Here is a 6,678-nt window from a genome sequence, read left to right as displayed (position 1 = left end):
TTTATAGAGAGAAAGGCGCTTTCCCATCTTCTTAACCCGAAATGAAATGGCTGAGGAGAAGAAGGTTCCTTTTGGGGGGTATCCCCGGGAAGAGATCCAGTGGAGACGGGGTGGGCCTGTAGCTCAGAGGATTAGAGCACGTGGCTACGAACCACGGTGTCGGGGGTTCGAATCCCTCCTCGCCCACAGCCTTCCAAAGGGGGAAGGACCTTTACTTTCTCCCTGAGGGTAGGAAAATCATGATCGGAATAGCGGACGTAAAGCTATTGAACTTGGGTATGCTCTTTCCTTTTGTCGAAGTGGAATCGTAGAACAGAATGTGATACGATGAGACAGAATGCAATAGAAACAAGGATAGCGAACGGGTTACCTACTCCTAAGGGTCAAAGCAAGCCTTTTAATTCAATTCTTTATTCTTACATTAAAGAATGAATCAAATCTCCCCAAGTAGGATTCGAACCTACGACCAGTCAGTTAACAGCCGACCGCTCTACCACTGAGCTACTGAGGAACAAGGGGAGATTCGACCTCCTAGAGTTCAACTCCCGCTCTCAACCCGTGAACAATATGAGTCCGAAGCTTCTTTCGTAACTCCCGGAATTTCTTCGTAGTGGCTCCGTTCCATGCCTCATTTCATAGGGAAGCCCAAAGTGGCTCTATTTCATTCTATTTCACTTCTTAGCACTTCCTATCATTTAATATCCATTCCTTTGGTCTTATTGACATAAGAGATGTCATTTATAGTCTATCTCTTTCTATATATGGAAAGTCAAGAAATTCTCATCGAAACATCGAGAAATTGTGCATATAGAAAACTCTAAAGAAAGAAAAAAAGGAGACCCATGCCATGATTTTCAAATCTTTTCTACTTAAGTAGTCTAAAGTAGTCTAAGTTTCTCGATGAGGATAATTAATTCGGTCGTTGTGGTCGGACTCTATTATGGATTTCTGACCACATTCTCCATAGGTCCCTCTTAGATCTTCTTTCTCCAATCTTGGGTTAGGGAAGAAGGAGATATTCGCGACTACTGGCGGTTTCATTATGGGGCAGCTCATGATCTTCATATCGATCTATTATCCACCTCTGCATCTATTCTTTCTTAGCTAAACGGGTGGAAGATCCATCCAATTTGGTTATATCATGGACTCGAAAAACGGATCTGAATGTGACTGAAATGCACGATCTTCACAGGTATCACTTTTCACGATACCTAAACCTAAAAGGTGGAATAGCGATTTTCGAACCATTTCCTATAAGAGAATGGTTTCCATTACTTTGAGAAATGGATTCTATATCAAACTATAGCTATTGCATTAAAGAAGAAAAGAAACTAATAGAAGTCGAAGACGCGGAATGGTAGTGAATAGAGAAAAAGATTCTTCTGATTTTCTTGTTCCTGAAAATATTCGATCCATCTCCTAGACGCCGTAGAGAATTGAGAATTTTCATGTCTTTCAATTCTCGTACTCGTAATTGGAAAGTTACGGAAGGAGATCCATCATTTTGCAATGAAAACAACATAAAAAACTCTGGACAATTTCGAAATCAGACCAAGCGTCTTAATACATATGCAAAAAAATTCATTATTGGCCCACCATTGATTACAAGATTTAGCTTTTATGAATCGCTATTGGTTTGATACGAATAATGGCAGTCGTTTCAGTATGTTAAGGATACAGATGTATCCACAATTCATTTAGAGTTACTTAATAGCCTATTTCTTATACTATATCTCTATCCCGTGAAATTCTCGAGCCCAAAGATGGATGCATATGCTGTGTTTCATTTTGCTAAATGATATCAATTAAATGGTATATCAATTCTATAAATTGGATATAGCAATAAATAAATCAGCAAAATTCTTTTATTTTAGATAGAAGAAATGTTTCTTCTATCTAAAATAAAAGAATGTACCCTTCTATCCAAATCCAATTTGCATCGATAAAATAAATCCAAATTCCAGATTCCAGCAGTAGATGAATAATTGCAAATTTTTGTGTGTACGAGATTAGAATAACTTAAAAATAACTGACATAATTTTTTATTTTTCCTGATCAGAAAAATACATGAAAAAGAAAGGAGGTAGAAAAATTTGTTGATTTATGGTTAAAGAAGAAAAACAAGAAAACAGGGGTTCTGTTGAATTTCAAGTATTCAGTTTCACCAATAAGATACGGAGACTTGCTTCACATTTAGAATTACACAAAAAAGATTTTTCATCGGAAAGAGGTCTACGAAGACTTTTGGGAAAACGTCAACGTTTGCTGGCTTATTTGGCAAAGAAAAATAGAGTACGTTATAAGAAATTAATAAGTCAGTTGGATATTCGGGAGAAGTAATTTAATCGTTCTCATTTTTTTCTTATTTTATTAGTAGTCTTATAGTAGTCTTAGATTTTGCATTTTGATGAGCCTCGTTTTGAGGAATTCATGGAATAATCCATTTTCATGGAATAAAGAATAAGAACAAGGATACATAACATAAAAAAAAGAATAGATAAGACGATATTCGCCCTCCCCCTACATATTTGATTTCTTCTCCTATACAAAAACCAGCAAGACCTACTCCATTGGTAATTCCATCAATGACACCTTTATCAAAAAAATGCGTTAGTTCGGCTAATCTTCTTATACCTAGGATAAAAACCCTAGTATAGAAAAAATCTATATAACCACGATTATATGACCAGCTGTATATCTTTTTTTTTACTTCATCCAAAAAGCTCTTTTTTGGATTCTTTTTTACAAGGGAATTTTGAAAATTCAAATTCTGAAAAAAAGAATAAGCAGATCCATAAAAGATATATGCTATGAATAGACCAAAAATTGCTAAACTTACAGAAGAAATTGCATTAGTGAGAAATTCATATGAATTTATGGAAGAATTAGAATTTTCCTGGAACAAGTTTATTGAAGGAGTTAGCCACTTTGATAATATGGTTAACTCCAATATTCTATTATCTTTTACTCCATTATCAAAATGGATTCCTATGGATCCAATGAACAAAGTAAAAAGTAGTAATATAAGAAGAGGAAATAGCATAGTATTTCCCGTTTCATGAGGATAGACAAAAGTATTTTTAGCCCCAAAGGGAGTACTAAAGGATCCTATCTTATTTCTTGTATTAGCAGGAATTTTTGGTATATTTTGTGAAAAAAAAGAAACTCCACTCTTCATTGTTGATAAAACAAAATCCCTATTGACTCCTTTGGATATACTTTTTCCCCATAAGGATATTGAATACAACGAACCTTCTTTAGTACTACTGTAATTTTGAAAATGAACACGCAAATACCCATCAAAAGTAAGTAAATATATCCGAAACATATAAAATGCAGTTAATCCTGCAGTAAAAGAGGCTATTATTCCAAAAAAGGGTGAATACAACCAACTATTACTAAGGATTTCATCTTTGGACCAGAAGCAAGCAAGAGGTGGAATACCACAAAGAGAAAGTGTACCACATAAAAAAGTAGTTCTTGTAATTGGAACGTATTTTCTTAAACCACCCATAAGAACCATATTCTGACTTTTATCTGGTGAATATCCAACAAGAGGTTCCATTGAATGAATAACGGATCCGGATCCTAAGAACAATAAAGCTTTCGAATAAGCATGAGTGATCAAATGGAATAAAGCAGCTTGATAAGAACCTATACCTAGAGCTAACATCATATAACCCAATTGAGACATTGTAGAATAGGCTAAGCTTCTTTTAATATCTCTCTGAGCAAGAGCTAAAGTGGCTCCTAAGAAGAGTGTTATTGTACCTATTAAAGAAATGAAACTCATTATCCAGGGTAGGGATATGAAAAGAGGAAGAAGTCTAGCTAGAAGAAAAATCCCCGCAGCAACCATAGTTGCTGCGTGTATAAGAGCCGAAATAGGAGTGGGTCCTTCCATAGCATCAGGTAACCATACGTGAAGAGGAAATTGTGCAGATTTTGCAACTGCACCAAGGAATAATAAAAAAGCACACAAAGTAGTAAGTAAGGAATTAATCCCATTATTAGGAATCCAGTTATTAGCTATTTTGAACAAATCCCGAAACTCCAAACTACCCGTTATCCAAAAAAAACCTAAAATTCCTAATAACAGACCAAAATCCCCTACACGATTAGTTACAAAAGCTTTTTGACAAGCACTCGCTGCAATTGGCCGCGTAAACCAAAAGCCTATCAATAAATAGGAACACATTCCGACAAGTTCCCAAAAAAAATAAATTTGTATCAAATTGGAACTAGTAACCAATCCTAACATGGAAGTATTAAAAAAACTTATATAAACAAAAAATCTCAAATATCCTTCATCGTGAGACATATAATCGTCACTATAAATAAGAACTAAGATTCCTACAGTAGTAATTAGTATTAACATAATAGACGTAAGGGGGTCGACCAAGTATCCAAATTCTAAGGAAAAATCATTATTGATGGTCCAAGACCATAGATATTGATAGATAGAACTTCCATTTATTTGTTGAATAGACAGGTGAAGTGAGAATACCATAGCTATACTTAAGAGTAAAATACTAGGAAAAGCCCATATCCGACGAAGATTTTTTGTTGCTGTAGGAATAAGAAAAAGTCCAAATCCCATTGACATAATAACTGGAAGTGGGAGAAGAGGAATTACCCAGGCATATTGATATGTATGTTCCATAAGAAAAGAAATAGCAATTTTTAGTTTAAATTTATAGTTCAATTTTTCTATAAAATAAAATTGTTTCCGATTCACCAAACCTATTCTTATCTCTTTCTAAAGGAATTAAAAAAACAAAATAAGAAAAATAAAAAATACTGGAATTATGAATTTTTCTAATTTCTCTCATTAAAATATTCCAAAATTTAGAATGGGTTTAGTTACTTAAATTCAAAAAGTGAATCAAAGAATTTCGGTATCTAGTTATTAGTAAAAAAAAATATTTATTAAAATACAAAAAAAGATTGAATAATTTTACTTTCTAATCATTTTTGTATTTCTTTTTGTTAAAATAAAAGAGCTCTCTTGTTTCGTAATTGATTGATTGAATTCCAAAGAAAACCTATATTTATAGGAAATTCTCGAATATTGCTTATTTCATATAAAAGGAAATCCTAATGACTAGAATTCTCTAAGTTTTAGAATGTCTTGTTTAAGAGACTAAGTATTTTTTTTTATTGGAATTCAATTATGGAATAGCCTTCTGAACTTAATTAACTATTTGAATTGAATTTTACCTTCTTTTTATCTCCCCCTCTTATATGAGGGCTTATCCCCCATACCATATATTTATATATGGAGTATATTTGATATAGAAATTGATTTAAATAGAAAATCTTAAAAAACTCTTGTCTTATCCACATTAGACAAAATGAACTAAAGAAGAATTTAGAATTTAAGTATCTTTCAGTATCTTTCAGTATCTAAGTATAAATACTAAGAAAAAACAGAAAGAAGGATTGATTTGTGGCAATAGATGTCTTTCACATACAACTAGAAAAAAGTAATTCCCTTTTTGAATGGCAGTTCCAAAAAAACGTACTTCGATGTCAAAAAAGCGTATTCGTAAAAATCTTTGGAAAAAAAAGACTTATTTTTCCATAGTACAATCTTATTCTTTAGCAAAATCAAGATCATTTTCTAGGGGCAACGAGCATCCAAAACCAAAAGGTTTTTCTGGGCAACAAGCAAACAAATAATAAGATTTTGAAATAATCTGAATTGAACTATCCAAAAGAAATTCCAATTATTTAATATGAATGAATAATTCGGATTAATTAATAAATGTACTTTTATGTGTCGAATTCCTCGGTACAATATTCTTAGAACGAATCCCTCCATTATCATTATATAGAACAAAAGTTTTTGGTATATTGTGTCCTCAGTATTCTTTTCCTATCAAAGAACTTTTTTTTATAATAGAATTCTCATAAAAACGAGGATTCTATTATAAAAAGTAGACTATTCTTGCAATAGGACTTACAACCTCCACCTAATCTTATCCAAAATTCCCATATAAATGGGTTTAGGACTGGTACATCATATTAATAAGAGTGTAAAGGCTTTCATTCTATCAATTTTTCTAAAATACAAAATGCATTTCATTGTAGTTAATGATGAACTTCTAATGATGAACTTCTAATGTTCCTAAATTCTATGGCTTCTCCCAGTCTCGACGATTCACGATAAAATAACTATTATTCTTTTAAGTTAACTATTATTTTAAATTAGCCGCCATGGTGAAATTGGTAGACACGCTGCTCTTAGGAAGCAGTGCTCAAGCATCTCGGTTCGAATCCGAGTGGCGGCATTCTCGAAAAAGAATACAATAAATTAGAAAATGGATTCAATTCGAAATTTCCAATTTTGTAATGGGACCTTATCGTTATGCTATTTGCAACTTTAGAACATATACTAACTCATATCTCTTTCTCAACCATTTCAATTGTGATTACGATTCATTTGATAACCTTATTAGTTCGTGAACTTAGGGGATTACGTGATTCGTCAGAAAAAGGAATGATAGCTACTTTTTTCTCTATAACAGGATTTTTAGTCTCTCGTTGGGTTTCTTCGGGACATTTTCCATTAAGTAATTTATATGAGTCATTGATCTTCCTTTCATGGACTCTGTATATTCTTCATACTATTCCTAAGATACAGAACTCGAAAAATGATTTAAGCACAATAACTAC

The 6,678-nt window shown here is 33.0% G+C and overlaps 3 non-coding genes across 3 annotated transcripts; 2 read left to right on the top strand and 1 right to left on the bottom strand.

The window, feature by feature from the left end:
* Nucleotides 1–108: 108 nt before the first annotated feature.
* TRNAR-ACG (transfer RNA arginine (anticodon ACG)) lies at nt 109–186 on the top strand. The gene has a single exon. It is a non-coding gene; the product is annotated as a tRNA-Arg (tRNA).
* Nucleotides 187–439: 253 nt separating this feature from the next.
* On the bottom strand, nt 440–511 carry TRNAN-GUU (transfer RNA asparagine (anticodon GUU)). Its single transcript has one exon. It is a non-coding gene; the product is annotated as a tRNA-Asn (tRNA).
* A 5,702-nt stretch (nt 512–6,213) lies between these two features.
* TRNAL-UAG (transfer RNA leucine (anticodon UAG)) lies at nt 6,214–6,293 on the top strand. The gene has a single exon. It is a non-coding gene; the product is annotated as a tRNA-Leu (tRNA).
* The last annotated feature ends 385 nt before the right edge of the window (nt 6,294–6,678 follow it).

Source organism: Zea mays, unplaced genomic scaffold (genome assembly GCF_902167145.1).
Source record: "Zea mays cultivar B73 unplaced genomic scaffold, Zm-B73-REFERENCE-NAM-5.0 scaffold_515, whole genome shotgun sequence".
Lineage (NCBI taxonomy): Eukaryota > Viridiplantae > Streptophyta > Magnoliopsida > Poales > Poaceae > Zea > Zea mays.
Note: the sequence above shows the minus strand (reverse complement) of the source record. Positions and strands in the feature narration are given on the sequence as shown.